Here is a 24,959-nt window from a genome sequence, read left to right on the forward strand (position 1 = left end):
TTGGTCATAAACTTTCCCCTTAAGCTTGGATATAACAGGTATGATTTTCCATGTTCCTCTAATTTACTTTTGTTATCACCTTTTATGTCTAAATCATTTCTACATTTTGACCTGATTTTGGCTTATGATGTGAGATGTTGGTTTATGCCTAGTGTCTGCCAAATGAATTTCCATGTTTTCCAGTAATTTTTTCAAGTGATGAATTTTTGCCCCTAAAGCTTGGATATTTGGGTTTGTCAAATACTAGATTACTATGGTAATTTACTATTATATATTTCATAGGTAATTTATTCCACATCTTTATTTCTTAGGCAGTACCAGATTGTTTTGATGATCACTACTGTGTAATATAGTTTGAAATATGGAACTTCTAGGTGCCTTTCCTTCACAGTTTTTTTCATCTATTTCCTTGATATTCTTGACTTTTTATTCTTCCAGATGAATTTTGTTGTTTTTTTAAAATCTCTACAGTAACTGGAGTGACACAGACTATGCAAATTGTCTATTGGCTTGGTCTATCCTTGAGAAATTAATATTTCTCCTATTGTTTAGACATCTCTCTCTCTCTCTCTCTCTCTCTCTCTCTCTCTCTCTCTCTCTCTCTCTCTCTCTCCTCCTCCTCCTTTCCTCCCCCCCCTTTCTCTCAAAAGTGTATTTTGTAATTGTTTCCATATAGTCTCTGACTTTGTCTTGACAAGTAGACCCCAAGTATTTTGCATTGTCTGCAATTATTTTAAATCGAATTTCTCCTTTCATTTCTTGCTGCTGAGTTTTGTTGGTAGTATATGGAAATTTTAATGAAATCATATGAGCTTATTTTATGTCTTGCAATTTTACTGAAGTTGTTAGTTGTTTCAATTAGTGTTTTTAGTTGATTCTCAAATATTCTCTAAGTATGCTATATATTATGTACAAAGAATGATAGGATTGTATTCTTATTATATATTTTTATTCTTTTAATTTTTCTTGTCATATTTCTATTGATAACATTTCTGTGAAATGTTGAATAATAGTGGTGGTAATGGACATCCTTGTTTAACCCATGATCTTATTTGGAAAGTCTCCTATCTTATCCCCAATCAAATAATGCTTGTTCTTGGTTTTGGATGGATACTACTTATCATTTTAAGAAAGGCTCTATTTATTTCTATGCTTTCTGATATTTTTAATAGTAATGGATGTTTTGTTTTGTCAAAAGCTTTTTCTGCATCTATTGATGATGTTAATTATGCTGATAGTTTTTCCAATATTCAGCCAACCATGCATTCCTGGTATAAATTCCATCTCACCATAGTGTGTAATCTTCAGGCTATATTGCTGTAATCTCTGTGCTAGTATTTTATTTAAATTTTTTGCATCAATATTCACTAGAAAATTAGCCTAAGATTTATTTTTCTGTTTCTTCTCTCCCTGATTTAGGTATCAAAACCATATTTGTGCCATAAAATGTATTTGGTAGAACTCCTTTACCTATTTCTTCAAATAGTTTCTAGAGTATTAGAGCTAATTGTTCTTTAAATGTTTGGTAGAATTCACTTGTAAATCCATCTGGTCCTAGGGATTTTTTCTTAGAGAACTTATTGATGGCTTTTAAAATTCCTTTTTCTAAGATAAGGTTATTTAAGTATTCTGTTTCCTCTTCTTTTAATCTGAGTAATTTATAGTCTTATAAATATTTATCCATTTCACTTAGATCATGATTATTACTGGCATAGAATTGTGTAAAATAACACCAAATAATTGCTTTAATTTTTGTCTTAATTAGTGGTGTATTTAATGTTTTCATTTTTGATACTACTAATTTATTCTTTTTCTTTTTTAAATCAAATTTACCAATAGTTTATCCAATTATTGTTTTTAATAAAACCAGCTTCTGGTTTTACTTATTAGGTTTTTTAACTTTAAAGTAATTAATTTCTCACTTTATTTTTAAGATTTCAATTCTGGTGTGTTATTGGGGATTTTTAGTTCATTTTTTTTTTCTATTTTTTTAGTTGTATACCCAATTCACTACTATACTCTTTCTTTTATTAATTTATATATTTAGAGATTTAAATATTCCCCTAAGTACTGTTTGACTGCATCCCACAAATTTTGGCATGTTGTCTCATTATTGTCATTATCTTTAATAAACGTTTTGATTGTTTCTTTGATGTGTTCTTTAACCCATTCATTCTTTTTTGTGTGTGTGCTTTTTGGAGGGCAAGTGGGGTCAAGTAACTTTCCAAGGTCACATGGCTAGGTTTTTTTTTTAAATATGTGTGTGTTAAATATCAGAAGCCGGACCCGAACTCAGGTCCTCCTGACTCTGGGGCCAGTGCTCCACTCACTGAGCCACCCAGCCACCCCGAACCCATTCATTCTTTAGGATTAGATTATTTAATTTCCAATTAATTTTTAATCTATACTTCCATGTCCCTTTATTAAAAGTAATTTCTCTTGCTATTTAATTTCTCAAGATGTCTAATTAACTTTTCTAAAATTATTTTACCTCCTTAACTGCTTTCTTATTTATTATTATGGTTAGATTCACCCAACTCTGAGGAGAAAGTAGAGTTCCCTCATTAGTAGAGTTTTACTGTCTATTTTCTCTAGCAACTTACTTAAATTTGCCATTAACAATTTAGATCTTATGATGTCTGTTGTATATATGTTTAGTATTGACATTGCTTCATTTTCTATGGAGCCTTTTAGCATGATGAAATTTCCCTCTTTATCTCTTTTAATTAGGTCTAATTTTGCCTTTGCTATGTCTGAGATCATGATTGCCATTCCTGCTTTTTTTTAACTTCAGCTTAATAGATTCTGTTCCAGCCACTTACTTTTAACTCTATATGTGTCTCTGTTTCAAGTGTGTTTCTTGTAAACAGCATATTATTGGATTCTGCATTCTAATCCATTATGCTAATTACTTTCCTTTTATGGCTGAATTCATCTCATTCACATTCACAATTATGATTTCTAATTGTTAATTTTCCTCCATCTTATGTCCTTCTGTATATCATTCTCTCTAGTTACATTGCTTTTTACACATTTCTTTGCTTATCCTTCCTTTGTTTGTGTATTTCAACTAGATTTCACTACATCTCCTAACTCTATTTTTTATCTCCCTGTTCCCCATTTGTGCAGCTTCACACTGCATTATCCATTCCACCAAAATACCACAATTCTCTTAGAAGAATAAAGGATACAACAAGTTATCTTCTGATTCATTATATTCCCTTAATTTGTAGCCCTTTAGTTCATTTTTTTTGTCCCTTAACAATCCCTTTTTGTTCTTTCTTTTATCTACCTCAATTTTAATTTTCAAAATAACCTATAAATATAAGAAAATTTATTTAATTCTTTAGTCTTCTCTTGAACATGGACATTATTTATTATTCATTTGATCTCTTTTGCGGGGAGTGTTTTAAAGTTGAATGTCCTGAATAACTGTTTTTGTGCAGGAATGGCTCTTTTTTTCTTGAATATTGGATCAATTTTTCAGGTTATGTTATTGTGGGTGGTAGCTTGAGCTCCTTATCTTTTTGGAATACATCATTCCATTCTTTTCTTTTATTGTTTCTTACTCTGAAGTAATACTGGGTATTTGAACTGGATAAAGGTCTTTATCCTGGTCCTTTCTAAGAATTATGTTTTGTTATTGAAGTTTTAAGTCTAATATCCATAATGATTAAATGTTAAAACTTCAATAATACAACATAAATTTTACTTTGGCTTTCCTTTTGGATCCAAGCAAAGATAAAATTTACTAGTATTTTCTTGTTTGAAAAATGCATTAATCAATGAAAAGCATTTACTAAACCCTTATTATATTCAGTTAAGTGATGGAGATACAAATATAAAAAATGATAAATTTAAAGGTTTTTGGAAAATTTTCTTACATTAATTCCTTCAGTATGATATTCTGATTTCAGACAATTATTTTTGATGTTTTCTTTTAAAGCCTTCATTTTTCTTTTGAACTATTTTAAAGTTTGTTTCTATTATTACAGTGGATAGATACCAGGCCAGGTGTCAGGAAGACCTGAATTCAAATCTGACCTCAAACACTTATTAGTTGTGTGACCTTGTATAAGTCATTTAATTCTGCCTCAACTTACTCATCTTTAAAATGTGCTGGAGAAAGAAATGATAAACCATTCCAGTATCTTTGCCAAGGAAAGCTCAAATCAGGTCATGAAGAATCAGGTATGACTAACATGACCAAAGAACAACAAAAATATTGTTATATTATTTCTAGATATTTCATATAATTTTTGAGACAAAAATTTTCATTTTCCTTTATAATATATGTTCACTATTTTCTGACCCTTTTGAGTTTTTATTCATTCATTCTTATGCCTGTAGGAACCTTCCTGATGGTTGATGTGTTTGTGAATCAGGCTTATTCTCAGACTTTCTTCTTTGGACTTCTGGACTCCATTTTTTTTTCTTGAATCTAGATAGTTGCTTACTTCTGATCGCACTTTTTCACTCTCCCCTTTTTCTCTTTTCCATAGTTCTCTACTTATGTTAGAAAGTGACGAGGGCTACCTGGATTTGGCTCTGATTCCTACAATGAGTAAATTTTGTGAGGAGAAAACTGATCCCAACAGGGTTTTCAGTCTTTCATCCTTTAGGCCCTGAAACCCTTTCCCTTTTAGTGACTGTTCTGCCTACATTTTTGCCGGACCTCCTTCTAGTTGTTCTACCTTTCTTTTGCATTGCTGGACCATTTCTTGAGGGCATTTGGGAAGGTTCAGGCTGAGTTGTTGTCATGGTGGAACTAGGTCTGCTTGCTAAAACCAAAGCCTGTGGGATTGCTTGTGCTGCCTGCCTCTGGCATCAAGAGGAGGCTAAAGATGTGGGGATACTAGGTAGGATTTCAATGCATATAAGTGCTCTAGTATAATTTTATTTGTTGGAGTGTTCTCTTTTCTTATCTTAGATTCAGCTGAAGTTATTCTATGTCATGAATAATTTCCTTTAGAGTAGTTCATTGAACACTGAACCTGGAGTCAGGAAGACCTGAGTTCAAATCTGGTCTTGGACACTTGTTTGTTCTATGTCCCTGAACAAGTTACTTAGATATCTGCCTCAGTTTCCTCATTAGTAATATGGGGATGCTAATAGTATCTACCTTGCAGGGTAATTGTGAGGACCAATTGAGATACTATTTGTAAACAGCCTTTATAGTGCCTGGTACATAGTAGTTAATACTCAAATATTTATTTCCCTTCCCTGCCAAGGTCCTGGGGTTGGAGAGCTTTGCAGATAAGCCCTACTCCACCTTGCTCTTCATAATCCCCTGTTATAATAATTCATGAGTTAAGCTTACACTTACATGAGCAACACTGAGCTTATAAGAGCTGTATTCACAAATATCCTGTGGGATAGATAGTACAAGTTTTAATCTTCCAGTGGTATAGATAAAGAAACTGAACCTCAGAGAGACCAAATTTCTTGCACAAGGTCACAATGCTAGCCACATCCAGTCAAAAAGTATTTACGTAGGGGCGGCCAGGTGGCTCAGCGAGTAAGAGCACCGGCTCCAGTGTTGGGACGACCTGGAGATCGAATCCCGGGCTCAGACACTTAGCACCCACCCAGAAACACCTGGCCGTGTAACCTTGAGCAAGTTACTTAACCCAGATTGCTTAAAAAAAAAAAAGTATTTACTTATTCATCTTATCGTGAGCACTGTGCTAGGGGCTGGGGATATGAAGAGGAAACAATCCTGTCTTAAAGGAGCTTACATTCTCTTTGGGAGGATGTTATTCACATAAAAATAGACAGGATAAATACTAGGCAATTTTGGGAGCCAGAGTATTAGGTCTTGGCAGATAGGAGGAAGACAGGTATATATGAAAGCTCCGACTTGAACCTTGATATCAGAATTCCACAATTAGTATCCATTCCACTATTCCATGCAAGAGAGAATTGGCGACGAAAGAAACAAGTAGAGCCGGCTCTGTCCAAATACCTTCTTCTCTGAGGTTCTACTTCCTTCCTCTATGTGACTAGAATGATTTGTGGCACCAAATCAGCCTAATCTTCCATCAGTTCCCTGACAGTGATGGCCAGCATAGAGCTGTGCCTATCTGGGTTCTTAATGAATGCTTGGTGATGATGAGTGACTAAGCCTCCTGCCTTCACCACTGATGGTGCCTTTGTTAGAAAATTGAGATGGGGCTTGACCTTGATTAAAATCTGAAGGGAGATTACAGCTTGTTCAGGCTAGGTCACTGCTAACAGAATGAAGATAGCCACTCTGTTCACCCAGGATAGGCTGTATTTCTGAGTGGCTGCCATCATTCCTTGATCTAGCCTCCACAGACTGTTTTCTTTATAGCAACATTTCACAAGCAAATGAGCAAAGATGAAATAGGACATCTGGAAGACTAGAAAGGTTGGTTTATTTTTAGTCTGTGGAGAATAATAATAGCTTACATTCCCATGGTACTTCACAGGGACAAAGTGTTTCCATACATACTCATTTAATCATAACAACATGATGAGGCAGGTAGCAGAGGGATTATCACTATTTCACAGATAGGAAAACTGAGGTTCAAAATGTTTAAATGAGATGGCTTAAATTACACACCTAGTGACAGAATTGGAATTCAATTCCATTCAAACTTTAAATCTTCTACCTTTGAATGTCTCTTTTTGGGGGGGATATTTAGGAATTTAATCACACAGTTTTTGCTTCTCTCAACCCACGAGGTGAAATTGTTTTTAATTTCATTACTCTATAGAATCTCTCAATCTTTGTTCCAAAGGGGCTTCATAGATCACCTTATCCAAACCCTTACCTGCAGCATGATAAGCCATATCTATCTACAACAGCCTGGAAAAGTGATTAGTTTTAGTATCGTCATTTAAATACCTCTAGTAACAATGGATCCATGCATTTCTTTTTCCCTTGACCCATTCCCTTATTCCCAGATAACTCATTTATTTTTGGATGGCTTTCATCATCAAAATGTTTGTGTTTGTGTTGAGCTGAGAGACAGGGTAGTGTTCAGTTCTTTCTAGACAGAGAATTTACTTGAAACAATGAAATTTAAGCTCCATCCAGGGATCAAGAGCTGACACCTGCCTCTCCAACTAAAATACAAAATTCTTCTTTTACTTTGTGCATTAAAATGCATGCAAAATGAATTGAGAGCTTTGTCATCCTCTCAGACTTGAATCTAGGAAAGAGCTGTTATTTAATCTACCAGGAAACTTCCAACACCAACAGAAGATGGCAAAGTATATATAATTTAGTAGATAAAGGAATTGTTTGAGGCATAAAGAGATAAATTGAACTGCCAGAGTTAGTGACATAGTCAGTAAGCTTCAAGGGTAGGATTTTGAACCCAAGTCTTTCTGCTGTTAAGTCTTGAAATCTGTGATGGGCATGCTCCCCTTCTACAGTAATACCAGGCTCCATATGAGTCAAGTAACTCCTTTCTTAACCTAGGAATGGAAGAATTAAAGAAAGGGCAAGGTGAAATTGTCCAATCAATAGGCATCAGTATCAGAGTCACAGAGGTTATCTGAGCTACCTTGACTTTAGGCATGACTACTTACAGGTAATCTCAGGCCTGGGAATAGCTCTCCTGATTCTGAATAGCTATGGATTCCAAGATCCCTCCTATAGCCTCTCTTAGGAATCCCAAAATCGATTTTTTCAGGATGGTGAGAACTGGACTTTGGATCAGGAGCCCTGGGTTCAAGTATTGGCTTTACCCCTCATTAGTCATTTTACCACAGACAAGTCACCTCACCTCACTACATGGAAGTCAGCTAATGGATGTCATTTAACTGGGCTCATTTAGCTATTAAGTCAGCTAATAAAATTGCTTAAATGAATGAAGCATCTGGAAATTTCAAATTCTGCCTTCCCCTTTGTGTGTGCATAGCCAGCCTGGGAATTCGTCATTTTATGCTACTGTACATGAGTTACAAAGAATTACCAGCTTCAAGGTACAGCATATTTAATGACATTTAATAAGTGAAGAAACCTGTCCTTCCTCAAATAGAAAGTAGCACGTCTCCTACTGGCACCAGGCAATGTCTGTCTCATTTTACTTGTACTCAAGGGAGTAATTACTGCAGATGTAAATTATTATAAAACAGAAGGTTCAAAATCCATTATCTTAAATGAATTCTCTTAAAAATACATATATAGAATAATGTAACAGTAGAAGTAGGGCTTGGGTTGTGCTCCTACATCAATGTCCAGATAAATGCATTTCATTTTCTAGATTCTGCGAGAAGCTCTATTTTAGAGTTATTTTAGAGCTCTATTTGATTTTGAAGCTTTGAGTTTTCAGGAACATGTGGTTCTGGAAATCGTATTTACTATTTTGTCATTGGTGGTTTTTTTAATGCTTCATTATTGCTGTTTTTATAATATTAATTATTTTCCTAATCCCTCTAGCCATCATAGAAATGTTTCCTTTGTAACAATGAAGTATAATTTTTATAAAAACAAAACAGCTTGACTGTATCTGACTCACTAAGTGTATAGCTCAGTGCATGCCTTATTTCACATCTGCATTCCCCCACCTCTCTAAAGAGAGGAGGCAAGAATCTTTTCTTCATCAGTCCTATGTAGTGAAGATTGGTAATTACAATGATCTGAATTCTGATATCCTTTGATATTGTTTTACTTTATATCACTGTGGATTTTGTAACAGCTCTCTGGGGCTCCTATGAACTGCTTATGTAATGTGCTGGTGAACAAACAAGCCTGTCCACGAAACAATTTATGGAGCCAGCATTGTAAGCTTTTACACGTCAATTAACAAAAACATATTTTAAGAATTTTCGAAAAAAAAGAATTTGCAAAGATTCCACTTAACAAGGAGATATCATTTAGGGAAGCCAAGAAAATGTCCATTGTCAGGCATAGTATCATAGACTCTCATTTTGGAAGTGACTAGTACAGTTATATTATCAGTTTTTCATGTGAACTGGAAAGTCAGCAAAGCACACAAGAAAATAAACTTGATTTGAAGTAAAAAAGATTTACTTTAAAATCCTTTCTCTTCCACTTATTACCTTAGGCTGGTTAGTTAATCTCTCATCTTCTATTTCTTCATCTGTAAAAAGGATATATGAGTATATGATACAAATGGTCATTTTCAACTCTAATTCTATGATCTATTCTAGCAATCCCCCTTCCAACATCTGTCAGTTTTCAGTCTTACTTAACCTCCAAAAGCTCTCTTTTGTCAGGGGCCAAAGCAGCTTGAAGAATGGAGACTATATGTTTCCTGATAACAGTTACCTCAGAGTTTTAGATCCAGACACCCTTATACTGCATGAAACTGCCTTATTTCATATTAAGGAAATTACCAGCCAGTATCTGGAGGTTGCACGGCATCTTCAGTTGAAAGGGTATATAGACCTTGGAATCAGAAAACTTGAGTTCAAATATTGACTATTCTTTTCATTATCCATGTGTGGTCATAGACCACATACTTTACCTATCTGGGCCTCAATTCCTCATCTGCAAAGTGACAAAGTTGTATTTGACCTCAAAGACCTCTTCCAGTTCTACGATGCGATGATTCTTACTTTTGCATGCAGAGAAGGGCAGGGCTTGTTGCTACATCTTCAAGGTGGGATGGGAAACAAGAAACTAAATTAAATGAGGGAAAATATTTTATAGTCTAATAAACTATTTAAAAATCTCATAGGGAATAAAGTATGACAAAATAGCTAGACACCAGAAAATAGAATGTTTCATTCATGAAATGTTAATAATAATAGCTAATAGCTTGCATTTATGCTTTGGTTAGCAATTGTAAAGAACTTTTGTATGTATATATACGTATATGCACATATATATATACATATATATATATATATATATATATATATATATACATTTTTTTCCATTTTAATGCCCACAATGACTCTTTGGGACATGAATAATGGGCATTGTTTTGTAGATGAAACTGAAGATCAGAAAGAAGAAGGGGCCTGACCTAGGTTATACAACAAATAGTAATTTTAATAGGAACAATATCATGACATTTTTGTTGTTTTCCTGACTCCAAGTCTAGCACTGTATCCACTTTGTCACCTTTGTAAGTCGTAGTCCTGGGTATTAATTTCAATAAATATTTATTAAGGTCCTAACAAGCACTTAGTGCCAGGCAGGATACAGTGATAAAAGAATACACTGTCTAAGAAGCCCCCAAGGAACATAGAGTCTACTAGTACAGCAAGATGAATGCACAGACAACTATAATGCTAGTTTTGGTAGATTGTTGCTCCAAGATTATATATAGCCTTTCTGTACTCTGCCCTAGGCAGTCTACATGCGGAATAAAGCATTCAGTTTCTAGGTGCCGAATTTTAACAATTACATAGACAAAGTAACCTGGATGATAATAACAATAATTGAAACTTACACGGACTTTCAAGGTTTGAAATGTACTTATATATTTTGTCCTCAAAACTAGCTTATGAGTTAGATGCTTCAGGTATCATGATCTCTCTTTTACACATAAAGAAACAAATGAGTCTTCTTGACTTTGGGCCCAGTCCTCTATTCACTGAGACACCTGGTTGCCATCATACCATAATAGTTATGGTTAAAAGGACTGAGGGGTATTTAGATTGTGGAAAGAAAGCTTGGCAGTAGGGAGACATGATAGCTGCTTCCAAATATTTGAGTAGATACCTCAGAGAAGACAATTAGATTCCTTTTTCTTGACTCAGTGGGCAGAGCCAGGAGAAATGGATAGAAGTTTCAGAGGGACTCATAGCAGAAAGGCAAATTTCTGCTCTGTTTAAGGAAAAACTTTCTAACAATTATAACTCTTCCAAAGTGAAATGGGTCGCCTTGAGATACCTCATTGGAGCTTTTTTTTTTTTTTAGCAAGAGCAGAACATCTGCTTGTTGGAAATAATGTAATTATGATAATAGCTCGCATTTTTATAGTGTTTTAAGGTTGCCAAATGCATTACAGATATTAGCTTCTTTTATCTTCACAACAATATTGGGAGTTGGTGCTATCATTATCCTCATTTTACCAATAAGGGAACTTAGGCAGACAGAAGTAAAGTGACTTGCCCAGGATCACACAGCTAGGAAGTACCTGAGGAGGATTTGAACTCAGATCTTCCTGACTGCAGGTATGATCCACCACCCACTATACTACCTAACTGCTTGTTAGACTCCAATTCAGATTGGGCTGGGTGATGTGTGAGGTCTCTCCTAATTCAGAAATTTTTATGTATAAGTATATGGGGCAAGTCCAAATGAAAAAGTAATGTCACATATTTTAACTTTCTAAAGCTCTTTTCATCCATTTCCTGATTAGAGTTTCATTTTGATGCTGTGAAGTGGGTACTATAGTTATTTTCACCATTTTAGATTCAGAGAGTTAAGTGATTTATCTGTAGTCACCAAACTAGTGTCTGAAGTGAGATTGCAATCTTGTTCTTTTTTTTTCTACTACAAATCCAGCATTCTGTCCACTACCCTCTGCTGCCTCTCACGGGATGAGATGAGAAGTTTAACCTGTGGGCTCAGGGAAAATTTCAAGGAAGATGTGGTCTTTGGAGAAAGGAGAAAGTTTCAGTAGTTAGAGATATAGTTGGGGAAGGTGGTGGAGTGAGTCTGGGTGGAGAGACCAGTCTAACTGTGAAAGGCTGTATGCAAAATGAGACAATGCCCAGGAGGAGAGAAAAGACACTCTGTATGGTATTACAATATTTCCCCTCTTTAACTTTGTGTGATTGTGTGTTTTTGTATATGTTATTATTGTAAGGTAATTAGGCAGTTTGCTTATTGAAAAGTGAGTAACAAAGCAGAATATATAAAAATAATATATATCAAGAAAAATTGGAATAGCAAGTGGTCTGGTTAGGCCAGAATTTAGTTTAAAATAGGACTTGAAAGGTAAGTTGGGGTCAGATTTTTGAAGGACCCAGAATATCAGATACTAAATATCAATTTTGATATACCAATAAGATACTAAATATCAAATCTTTGGTAGACAATAGGGAGCCACCGAAAGTCATTTGATTGAGGGATTGGTATAGACTTTGACATGGGAAGAATACATGGAGGACTGATTGGAATGAAGTGGAACTAGAGGTAGGAATACCAGATAGAGGGATATCACAACAGTCCAAATAAGAGGTCATCAGGACCCATACTAGGGCAGTGGCAGTGGGAAATGAAAGGATAGGTAGGAATGAGAAATAATATAGAGTTCGCATATGAGAGTTGATCATACATGGAAGGTGAGTTAGAGGGTATAATTAAGTATGATTCTAAGCCTATGAAATGGGTGAATGGATGGATGACATGACCAGGAATGGAAACCAGAATCTTGGTAGGAGGAACAAGTTTATAATAGAAGATAATGAGTTCAATATGGATATGTTGAGTTTGATGTATAAATAGGACACCCAGGAAAGACAATGATTTTATGAATTAATGAACCCTGGAATTCTTAGAATGGCTTTGCAAGACTATGATTCTAGAAAAAAAGAACTAAGCCTTGAAAAACAAAGTCAGTGTCTGAATGTTCCTGAGGAGTCATGGATTCTTACACAAAAAACTAAATGTGAAAAGAATTTTTAAGAAATAATGCCTTAGATCAGTCACCCTGAGGGAAATCAGCTCAGCCAAAACTGAGCCCTGAAACCTTAGATAAAAGGGCTGATTACAAGACTGGTTAACATCTCTGTGGTTCTTAGCCAGGAAAAGGATGGAAAAAACCCATGTTTTGCATGTGACTTATGAGTTGCTCCTGGTTGGGGTCTTTTAGCATCTTGCTTAATGGGGACAATTCAAACATTGGGGGTTTTAAAAACTGGGGGTTTCACAAGAAATAATATCAATGTGAATCATATCAGGGAATATATATTGAACACCTACCAAATATGAGACTTTGGTTAAACACTGTGGCTGACATAGAGATGGGTAAGATATGTTCTTTTTACTTAAGGAGTTGAATCATTTCAGTTTCTTATAACAAAAATGGGTTAAATATGGTAATGCTTCTGTAGCATATATATAACACTTAATATTTTCCAGTCTTTTCACTAAATGATTTTTGTTGTTTACAAATATCTCATTTGGACCTCATAACAACTTTTCTAGGTAAGTGCTATTCTTATCTATATTTCCATCCAGTGCTTGAGGAATTGAGGCATACAGAGGTTAAGTGACTTGTCTGGAGTCATACAGCTAGTAAGTATCTGAGGTCATATTTGAACTCAGGTCTTCCTGACTCCAAGCCAGTGTTCTATCCACTGCTGATACAAAAGCACCCTTCCTATGGGGGCTTTAATCTATATTAGAGGCTAAGTCCATGCTCTATACTTCTAGGATGAACCAAGATCCATATTAATAGTTCCTGAGTATTCATGGAACGACTGGTCCTTCTGCACTTAGGAGATAAACAACAGTTAGAATCTGAGTTACTGATGACAATGAAGATGATGGTGGTGATGATGATGTTGATCATGATGATGATGATGATGGTGGTGGTGGTGATAATGGTGCTGCTGCTGCTGGTAATAGTGATGATGATGTGGTTATTTTCTGCATATTATATGTTTTCTTTGCCTGTAGAAGTTGCAGCTCAAGGGAAAGCAGTCAACAAATTTTCAAACATTTATTAGGCTAGGCGTGGTAGCACTGCTGATACAAATATAGAAGTGAGAAATTCCTTGCCTTCATAGGACTTATATTCTATAGGGAGAATTTGGTCTGTTCCCAAATAACTAAATGCAGAATATGTACAAAATAAATACAATGTTTTCTGGTGGGACACATTAACAGTAGGGGAATCAAAAAGTATCTTTTGAAGGGATTGGATTTGTACTAAACTTTGAGAACAGATAATGATTATAAGATGCAGAATTGAAATGGAAAAGCTTTGAGGGAGGCAAGCTATTGCGGGTAGTGCACTGGATTTAAAATCATGAAGATCTGTGCTCAAATCACCCTCAAACATTAGCAATATGCCCTTGGGGAAGTTGCTTAACCTATCTGTTCCTTAGTTTCCTTATCTGTAAGAGGAAGGAGTTGAATCCAATGGCATCTCAGTTTAATTCCCTCTTTAAATCTATGAGTCTATAAAATAACTAACTCACTTTGAGATGGAATTTTAATGTTTTCTGAGTCCTTTATGTATATTATCTCAATCAATCTCTCACAATAGATACTTAAATTCAACACTACAATTGTCCCAATTTACTGTTGAGGTAAAGATAGGCTGAGAGGTTAAAGTGGCTTGGACAGGTTAACAAAGATAGTCAGTATTTGAACCCAGATTCTAACCAAATTTTGTGAAGTCCAAATCTAGTTTTCTAACTATCATATTGAACTGCCTGACAATTATCACAGTGATAGGACAGAAAGAACTTGTAACTGATTGGATATGGGCCACAAGAGAGAAGGAAATACATATTTTATAACACATGTATATAAATATATGTATATATATTTCTGTATATTATATACAAACATGCACATAAATCATTTATTAAGTACTTAATATGTGCCAGACACTATGTTAAGCACTAAGGATACAATCACAAGTAAACAAGATAGTTCCAACCCTTAAGAAGTTACATCTTAGGTGGCTAGGTGGCACAGTGAATAGAGCACCGGCCCTGGAGTCAGGAAGACCTGAGTTCAAATCTGGCCTCAGACACATAACACTTACTAGCCATGTGACCTTGGGCAAGTCACAACCCCAATTGCCCTGCCCTCTCCCCCAAAAAAGAAGTTACATCTTAGTGAGGGAAGAAAACAAATAAATGAGGGGAAGGTATCCTCACAGACTCAGACTCAAAGTTGTTCAGAAACTGATGAAGTTCAGGTAAGTCCAGCTGGGAGTGAAATGGGCATAGCTAGAGCCCCTTGCAATATAGTGGACCAGACTAGAGACTCACCTACTGGATGAGGCCTCAAGGTGGAAATGTCCCATGTTGTTAAGGCTGCTGGCATAAAGGTGAAGACACAAGAATATATTAAATAAAGTGCTCCCTCTACCCCACCTCCCATATCCACATTCCAGTCATGATCTCCGTCCACCACATTCTGGAGAGGGCAAGGGTATTTTGTATAACTTGGAGAACAAGATCTTTAACTGTGGTTTTTTTACTTGATGTTGCCTGCATCAGCCAGCCTGTGCAGAGAAGCAGGTGGTATGATATCATGCAATTCTCTTTACAAGGCAACTGGATGGCTCAGTGTACAGAGAAGTAGACTTGGAGTCAGAATGAACTGAGTTAAAGTCTGGCCTCAGACACTCACAAGCTGCATGACCTAGACAAGTCACCTCTGTCTGCATCAATTTGCTCATCTGTAAATGGGGATGATGATAATAGGTCCTATCCCCAAGGGTTGTTGTGTGGATAAAATGGGATGATATGTGTAAAGTGCTTTGCAATTTTAAAGTACTATACAAATGTTAATTGTTATGATTAATATTTATTATTATTATTTATTGAACAAAATAGTAACTAAAACCTTTTATTACTCCATCAACCCACCTTCCCTGGTTCTTTCAGAAATCTCAATAGTGAACCTCCTTTTACCTTTTGCCATAATAATATTTTTTTTTATGTTGGGCAATTTTCCTTTATGTGGGGACCATTTTATAGTATGTGTATGTGTGTGTGTGTGTGTGTGTGTGTGTGAGAGAGAGAGAGATTGAGAGAGAGACAGAGAGAGAGACAGAGACAGAGAGACAGAGACAGAGAGAGAGAGAGAGAGACAGAGAGAGAGACAGAGAGAGAGACAGAGAGAGAGAGAGAGAGAGAGAGAGAGAGAGAGAGAGAGAGAGAGAGAGAGAGAGAGAGAGAGAGAGAGAGAGAGAAAGAGAGAGAGAGAGAGAGAGAGAGAGAGAGAGAGAGAGAGAGAGAGAGAGAGAGAGAGAGAGAGAGAGAGAGAGAGAAAGAGAGAGAGAGAGACTTTGCCTAAAATAACCAGAATAGATCTGTGTACTGTTTACTGGTGAGACTTTGTATTGTCATTCATTATCTTAAGGTCAGGAATATTCTAGGCCAATTCTGTGATCTTCATGGATGAGATTGTCCATCTCTCATCGTGATTGACACCAAGAATTGCTATAGCAACACATGGATTCTGTCAGCCTCACAGAACTGTTATTCTTTCCTGAAATGCCTAAATTTTAGATTGGCATAAAATATAGTCCCCTTTATGAGTTCATTTAACAGTAAAGAAATGATTGAAAACAGAAACAGAAAGAATATGTCAAGATAGTATGGTTACATCATCTCTTGCCAAAAGAAAGTCTCAGAGCAACAGGACCTTAGGTACCCATAGGAAGGAAATGTCCCTTCCAGATGTGCTAGTCAGGTCCCTTAAGATAGTTCATCCTTGAGAGAAATATAATGAGAGGAGATGGGGAGAGACAGAATGGGGTAAATTATCTCATATAGAAGAGGCAAGGGATAACTGTTGCAATAGAGGGGAAGAACAGGAAGGCAAAAGGGAATAGGTTACCCTTACTCTCATTGAATTTGGCTTAGGGAGGGAATGACATACACACTAAATTGGGTATCTTGCCCTACAGGAGATTAGGTGGGAAGGGGATGAGAGGGAAGATGATGGAAGGGAAGGCAGGTTGGGGGGTAGGGTAGTTAGAAGCACACAGTTTTGAAAAGGGAGAGGGTCAAAGTAGAGAATAGAACAAGTAGGGATGAGATAGGATGGAGGGAAATATAGTCAGTCTTTCACCATATATACACTATGGAAATGGTTTGCATAACTACACATGCACAACCTATATTGAATTGCTTATCTTCCCAGTAAGGGTGGGTGATGATGGGGGAAGGGAAAAAATCTGGAATTCAAAGCTGCAAAATCAAATGTTTAAAAATATATTATTATTATTTATATGCAACTGGGAAATAAGATATACAGGCACTGGGGTATGGAGATCCATCTTGCCCTACCAAAAAGTTGGAGGGGGTATGGGAGAGGATATAGGAGAGAGCAGATTGGGGGAGGGGGATATACAGTAGGATCACTGTTTTGGGGTGGTAGGTAGGGGAAAGATGGTGAGAAAATTTGTAACTCAAAATCTTGTGGAAATGAATGATGTAAACTAAAAATAAACAACATTAAATTAAAAAAACAAAAGATAGTTCATCCTTTCCTTCCTCATCAGAATAATTTGATTTTTGTCAGAATTTTATATTTGAGACATTCCTACACTTTTTCATCCAACTTTTTAGAATTTGAAGACATAGAAGCCTTCCTGTCTATTCCTTAAAAACTTTAAAATCCACCTTCTTTTTAAAATCTAAATTGTGATTATTCTTGATTTTCCGTACTTGTAGGATTAAGGATGGTAGGAGACCTGAAGTTTCTGTTATTTCTATTTCAGAAAATAATTTTGCTTCTCACTGTTCAGAATTAACTATGGCATAACTCGTCACCTGGTTACTTCCTCTACTTCTTGGAGTCTGAAAAGATTATCAAGTCAATTTAAGGGAGAATACTGTAGCAGATGTCTGGGTAGGTGACGTCCTCCATTACTGCTGTATCATGTCTTTGTGTCAGCTTTGTGGTCTGCTTCTGATGCTCATTATCTAAGAGCAGGTAACCTGCACCTAGGTCTCTTTGAATTGTAGACTGGTACTTTTTCTGGGAAACTCCAGGGAGAATACCAAGCCAACACTGATGATGAAAGCTATTGTGCAATAGGCATTGTGTTGGTTTGGACAATAATAGAAGCATTTCATGGCCCCAGGACAGGATACAAGCACACAGTAGCCTACCCCCACATCCATTAAGGATTTGCTTCTTCATGGTAGCTCTGGAAAGCCCTGTTACTATGTCCCAAATGAGGTGAATTGGTAATTAACTACCTGGCATCTGACCAGTAATTAGTAATTAACCACCTGACATTTACACCTGATTTTCAATGTTATCCTGTATTCTAGATTTCTCCTTCCTCTCCCCTTTCTACCTTCTCCCTTATTTTCTCCCTCCACATCTGACACATGGAATAGAGATTGAACTTTGAGTCAGGAAGACCTGAATTCAAATTCTGCCTCAGATAATAACTAGCCATGTGATCCTAATTAAGCCACCTACCTCTGTGTGCCACAATTTTTTCATCTGTAAAATGGAGAAAATAATAGCACCTGTCATACAGAGCTATTATAAGGACAATATGAGATAATGTATGTAAGTTCACAATGAAATGAATTTAGATTTTTTTAACCAAAAAGCTGTTATACCCCCCCAAACTGTATCTCCTCTCTTTTTAAAACTCTAATAGTATCATTGCTATTCAAAAGCCAACAATCATATGAAAAATGTTCTAAATCACTAAATGACTAAAGAAATTGAAACTACTCATACTCATCAGATTGGCAAACATGACAAAAGAGGAAAATGGAAATTATTTGAGGGACTATGGGAAAACTGGTATACTGGTACACTGAACCATGAATTGGTCTAGCTATTCTGGAAAGCATTTTATAATTATGTCCAGAAAATGACCAAACTGGACACATTTTTACCTAGCTATACATTTGTTAGATGCGTTCACCAAAGAAATCAAAGAAACAAACAACAAATAATCTGTATGTATAAAATATGTAATTAATAGCTCTTTTCATGGTAGCTAAAAAATAGAGGTGAAGAATGGCTAAACAAATCATGGTATATGAATGTGCTGTTCACTTGTTTTAGTCATTTATGACCCTTCATGATCCCATTTGGACTTTCTTAGAAAAGATAGTGGAATAGTTTGCCATTTCCTTTTCCAACTCATTTTACAGATGTGGAAACTGAGGCAAATAGGGTTAAATGACTTGTCCAGGATCACACAGCTAGTAAATGTCTGCAGCTGTATTTGAACTCAGTTCTTCCTGGCTTCAGGTCCTGTGATGTCTCTACTACACAACTTAGCTGCCATAAGAAATTATGAAGTGGAAAATTTTCTGAGGAAATTGGAAACATCTTTAAGAACTGTTACAGAGTTAAGTGAGCAGGACTAGGAGAATAATATATAAAATGATAACATTTTAATGAAAAACACTTTTGAAAGACTTTAAAACTTTGATCAACACAATGATAAACTATGAATCCACAAGATACTCATCTCCTGAAAGGTGACAACCTGCAGTCATAAAGGCATGAATTTAAATCCCTCTTCTGATAATTACTAGGTGTATGACCATGGGTAATTCACTTAAACTATCTGAGCAAAATGGGGATAAATAACATTGTTAGCAGCTTAAATCATATTATACTATAGTATAGAGGTGAAGCACTCTACACATGACAGTTATTATTCTCTCACACCATACTTATCACCTTCCTCATTCTGGAAAACATGATTCTTGGTGTAATTTAACATAACATTAACAATATTTTTGTAGCTTAACATACTTCTAACTCATATTGACCTGACTATCCACACACCCCACCCCCCTAAAGCTCCTTGATTAGGATGAACTTCTGTATAGATGGTCAGGCTTCCCCATATAGTCCAGTTTACTTGTTGAACCCATGAGTAGGACTTTATGCCTACTTAATATGACTTTCTGTTTATGTCTACTGTTAGCCTGGAGTCAGAAAGACATATCTTCCTGAGTTCAAATCCAACCCCACACACTTACTAGCTGTGTGACCCTGGGTAAAATTACTTAATCCAGCTTGCTTGGTTCCACATCTGTAAAATGAAACAGAGAAGGAAATGGCAGCACCTTTGCCAATAAAACCCCAAATGAGGTCACAATGAATCAGATACCACTGAAAAATGACTGAAAAAACAACTACTGACAACATTTCTGACTACTAATTAGGTTTAGTGCAATATTTCATCCATGGAGATGTGGCAGAAAAGTATTAAAGGATTTAGAGTCAGAGGATCTAGACTGAAATCTCAGTCCTGTACCTTAGTGCTAAAATAACTTTGAGTAAGTCCCTTTACCTTTCTGAAACACTCATTTTATTTTCTGTAGGCTGAAGGGGTTGTAGCAGGTGACCTCTTAGGTCCTTTCCAGCTCTAAGCCTATGAATTTATGAGAGCTTTTGAAATTCTGACTCTGATACGAAATCTGCTAGATATGGTTCTCATTAATCAGGATAGCTTACCCATGGGGCACAGTGTCAAAATTGAGTGGCTTAACTCCCATGGGAAGGGGGAGGAGGGTAGAGAGACAGGATAATCTCTGGAGGTCTAGTCTAGAGGGCTCTTCTTCCTGGTGGGAAGAAAGTGGCAGGGACAAGTCATATGGCAATATGACGTTGAATAATTAATGACTACTCTTCAGATCTGGCCACTCAACCAGCTTCAAATCCACTTAATTATGCTATGCACACATTGCTACATCTTGTATGCAAGAATAGCAGGAGAGATTTTGTTCAGTGCATTTCTGAAATGTAAATAAAATATATCGATGTATTCTCTTCATCAGCTCAGAAAGGGGTGAATCCAATTTGTCTTTCTCTTAATAAAGTTATGTAGGGTATTTTGTAATCACCGCTTTTTTAAAAAAACATTTCTACCAATTGTCTGTTAAACAATGCATTTTAGGATTTTGCTAGGAAGGGAAGCCAAGCAGTTCTTTCATTGGATGGAGTCCTTCTGGGCTTAGTAACTCTATTTCAACCAGGTCGGTATTACCTTATACTTCCCTTAATCATGTTAAATTTTGATTCCTAATTAGCCATTTCTGTTGTGTCCTTCCTAGTTCAAAGTGCACTATCTTTAATACAGAAAAAGAGAAGGACAATGAGGTTGGAAAATTCTATTTTTCTCCTATTGACTATCATCATTGTTCCTTCTTTCCAGGATTGTCATCTTTATACCTTCTCTGAGTCTTTTTTTTATACCAATGTAGCTAAAAACAACTTTTTTTATTGTCTTTAGTATTATTTGCAAGATTAAGATTATTTCATAACTTCAATGTTTCTGATACAAGTGACCACTCCATGCTTTTCTATTTATTTTCAGCTATTGACTCATGTTTCACTTTCTGTTCATATGGGGTTTTTTATATTCATTTATTTACTTTTAGTTTACAACATTCAGTTCCACAATCCCTTGAGATCCAAAGTTTTGTTTCATGTGTTTTTAAAAGAGAAAAAAAGTGGTCAACCAGTTTCTTGTGTATCCATATTAGTGCATTTAAATGTTTTAGCATTTCTTTTTGTTTCTTCAAAATGTCATTCTTGAAAGCTTCTCATCCTTCCTGTGATAACTTTCAGTATAGAATTTTGTCCATTGACTCTATTTATTCTCTAAATTCTTTGAAATCTTATCTCCAAACTCTTGGGTACTTTTATGACTTTGCTTAGTTTTTCTTTGTAGTATACCATGCACACATAAGCAATTTACCATTACATATCTATTACATAGATTGATGACAAGGTTCCTTCAGTACCCATCCAGAGGCCTTAGGTCTCCCTCTGCTATGGACATCTGGCAATTCTCTATCAGTCAGATAAGTCAATCAGTTCTGCCCTTAAGTGATTATAGTCTGCTCAAGTCCCTAGTTCGGGGAATGCAGGTGTCAGTCTATTTGTGGCTGAGAAACAGGCTGATGGCTAGGGTTTCCAATGTATATGTGTTTTTAAAAACAAACTCTAACTATGTTTTTTAATCATCTAATTTGGTAGTTAATTACGTAAACTACTGATAAAGTTGTTCATAATTTGCTAATGGTAGTATGTTCTATCAGAAGGCACACAGATACATATGAGTTGTCTAGGAACATATACATGTGGTTTATTACATCATACCACACAACTGCTTATCTTATTATTGAGAAAAAATGTAAGGAAAAACTACTTAATCAAGTAAACAATTCAGTCACAAAATGGAAACTTAAAACAAAATTAAATTCAGTTATTCTAACGACAAAATTATTCTTACTATTTCATTACAACTTATTTTTACTACACCTTCCTTCCTAAGTATATACTCTAAATAGATTGGTTAATTCCTTCAAGATTCTTATAGTTTCTTCTTCAAAAACCAGTTCTACCCTTTTGTTCAATTTCAGGTGCAATGGAACAATTCCCTTTATCACTTCCTACATGCTAGAAAAGATACATAGAATTTGATTTTGACCTTTAACTAGCTCATCTAATATCTATTTACATATGTATATGTAATTCAGAAATAATTCTAAAATCATCAGTCAGTCTCATCCATCCATTTAAATATTATCAATTTCTTTTATGTGTTTGTGTGTGATAGAATTCACTACTCATCATGTCCAATGTCTATAGAGTTTCTCCTTGAACACAGTATTTGTTACATGCAAATGTGAGGCTTTTCTGAGTCACTAATAAGGTTTTGGTATTTTTATACCTTAATCCCAAACCATATTTGTCAAAATATTATTTGCTTATAGGGGGCAGAGTCAAGATGGTGGAGTAGAAGCAGGACCTCCATGCAGCTCTGGCTTCCACCTTCCCCAATCCATGTAAAAGAGGACTCTGAACAAACTTTGGAGCTGCAGAACCCACAAAATGACACAGAGAAGGTAACCTCCCACTGAGGACAGCCCAGCAGGCCGGCAGGAATAGGCCAGCACAGTGCTCTAGGAGCAGCCCAAGCCCTCTTGAGCCAGGGGTTGTAGCTCCAGGGAGGGCCTGACCAGCCTCTGGCCAGAGGGTCTCCAGATCACCAGCAGCTATGGCCGTTTCCAGATTTATCAACATATAGATGCAAAGGGCAAAGTGAGAGGTCAGTGCTGTGTGGACTTTGGGACCAGTAGCTGGGAGATCATTGGCTTTTGCCCCCAGGGCAAGAAGCCACTGAGACGCCCTGGCTCAGCTGGCACCATGCTGTAGCTTCAGCTCCTGGCCTGCAGAGTGTAGGGGGACCAAGCCAGCAGTTTCAGGGGCAATCGCTCTTGCTTTAACCTGTTTGGATCTGGATTGCTGTCTAGGATGGAGGACCTGGGGTGTGCGACCAGCTTGGCAGAGCATGTGGATGCTTCAGAGAGGGCACCCAACTAATACATCCGGCAGCTGAGAAAACCCCAGCGTTTGGGATGAAAGCTCCCCTGTTTAGTGGCAGAGTCCTACTGTGGCAAAAAGCCCAGGGGTCAAGTGACTGAGGGGCAACATTACCAGGCAATGGAAACAAAGCAAACAGAAGGATCCAACATTAGACTCCTATTTTGGAGAAAAAAAGGAGCAAAGCATGGAACAGGAGGAAGACAGTGAAGTCAAAACTCCTGCACCAAAAGCTTCTAAGGAAAATACGAGCTGGTTACAGACCATAGAGGACCTTAAGAAGCAGATAAGAGAAGTGGAGGAAAAATTGGGAAGAGAAATGAGAACAATGTAAGAAAATTATGAAATGAGAGTCAACAGCCTGATTGAGGAAAATCACACCTTAAAAAACAGACTAACACAATTGGCAAAAGAGGTTTAAAAAGGCAATGAGGAGAGGAATGTCTTAAAAAGCAGAATTTGCCAGATAGAAAAAGAAGCTCAAAAGCTCAATGAGGAGAATCATTCCCTCAGATTTAGAATGGAGCAAAGGGAAGCTAGTGACTTTATGAGAAATCAAGATGTTGTTAAACAGATCCAAACAAATGAAAGAATAGAAGGCAATGTGAAATATCTCATGGAAAAAACCCCTGACCTGGAAAATAGATCCAGGAGAGATAATTTAAAGATTATTAGACTACCTGAAAGCCATGATCAAAGAAAGAACCTAGAAATCATCCTCCAAGAAATTCTCAAGGAAAATTGCCCTGATGTTTTAGAACCAGAGGGCAAAATAGAGGTTGAAAGAATCCATCAATTATCTCCTGAAAAAATTCCCAAAAGAAAACTCCTAGGAATATTATAGCCAGGTTCCGGAATTCCCAGATCAAGGAGAGAATATTAAGAGCAGCCAGGAAGAAACAGTTTGAATATTGTGGAAACAAAATCAGGATAACAGAGGATCTGGCAGTTTCTATACTGAAGGATTGAAGGGCCTGGAATATGATATTACGGAGGGCAGAGGAGCTGGTATTAAAACCAAGAATCACCTACCCAGCAAAACTGAGTATCATGTTTCAGGGGCAAATATGGTCATCCAGTGGAACAGAGGACTTTCAAGCATTCTTAATGAAAAAATAAGAATTGAATAGAAAATTTGACATTCAGATACAATAAGCAAGAGAAGCTTGAGAAGGTAAACAGGGAAAAGAAATCACAAGCCACTTATCAAAGTTGAACTATTAACATTCCTACATGGAAAAATGATAATTATAACTGATGAAACTTTTCTCAGCATAAAAATAGTTGAAGGGAGGAGAAATATATATGTTTATATATGTGTGTGTATCGGAGGGTATATGCATGTATGAATACTTATGTGAATGTGTGTATATATGTTTAGAGGTATACATAGATAGAGGGCACAGGACCAAGTTAATAGGAAGGGATGATACTTAAAATGTGAAAGAGGAATATAATGAGAAGTGATGGAGAGAGACAGAATGGGGTAAACTATCTCATAAACAAGAGGGAAAGGGAAAATGGTTACAATGGAGAGGCAGAGTAGGAAGGCAAAAGGGAATGAGTCAACCTTATTCTCATTTAATTTGGCTCAAGGAGGGAATGGCATACACACTAAATAGGGTATCTCACCCTACAGGAGAATGGGGGGAGGGGCTGAGAGAGAGGATGATGGAAGGGAGGGCAGGCTGGGGGACAGGGAAGTTGGAAACACTCACTTTTGAAAAGGGACAGGATCAAAGTAGAGAATAGACCAAGTGGGTGGTGGGATAGGAGGGAGGGAAATATAGTCAGTCTTTTACAATATATCTTCTATGTCAATGTTTTTATTAGCTACACATGTACAACCTATACTGAACTGTTTATCTTCCCAGCAAGGGTGGGTGACAAGGGAGGAAGGGAATGAATGGGGAATTCAAAGTTTTAAAATGAAATGTTCAAAATTATATATATATATATATATATATATATATATATATATATA

General features: G+C 36.4%; 1 long non-coding RNA gene across 2 annotated transcripts in view; it reads left to right on the forward strand.

Annotated features, from left to right (window-relative positions):
* Nucleotides 1-23,270, forward strand: part of LOC138156104 (uncharacterized) — a 57,700-nt gene extending 34,430 nt beyond the window's left edge. Inside the window, exons 3-4 of one of the 2 annotated variants that reach the window (XR_011167068.1) lie at nt 17,373-17,503; nt 22,366-23,270. This is a non-coding gene — a long non-coding RNA (uncharacterized lncRNA). The remainder of the gene's footprint in view (nt 1-17,372; nt 17,504-22,365) is intronic. The other variant, XR_011167067.1, reaches the window with a different exon arrangement.
* Nucleotides 23,271-24,959: the final 1,689 nt, after the last annotated feature.

Source organism: Petaurus breviceps, unplaced genomic scaffold (genome assembly GCF_028583685.1).
Source record: "Petaurus breviceps papuanus isolate PSGF00001 unplaced genomic scaffold, PetGlider_PUasm1.0 98, whole genome shotgun sequence".
In the NCBI taxonomy this organism is placed as follows: domain Eukaryota; kingdom Metazoa; phylum Chordata; class Mammalia; order Diprotodontia; family Petauridae; genus Petaurus; species Petaurus breviceps.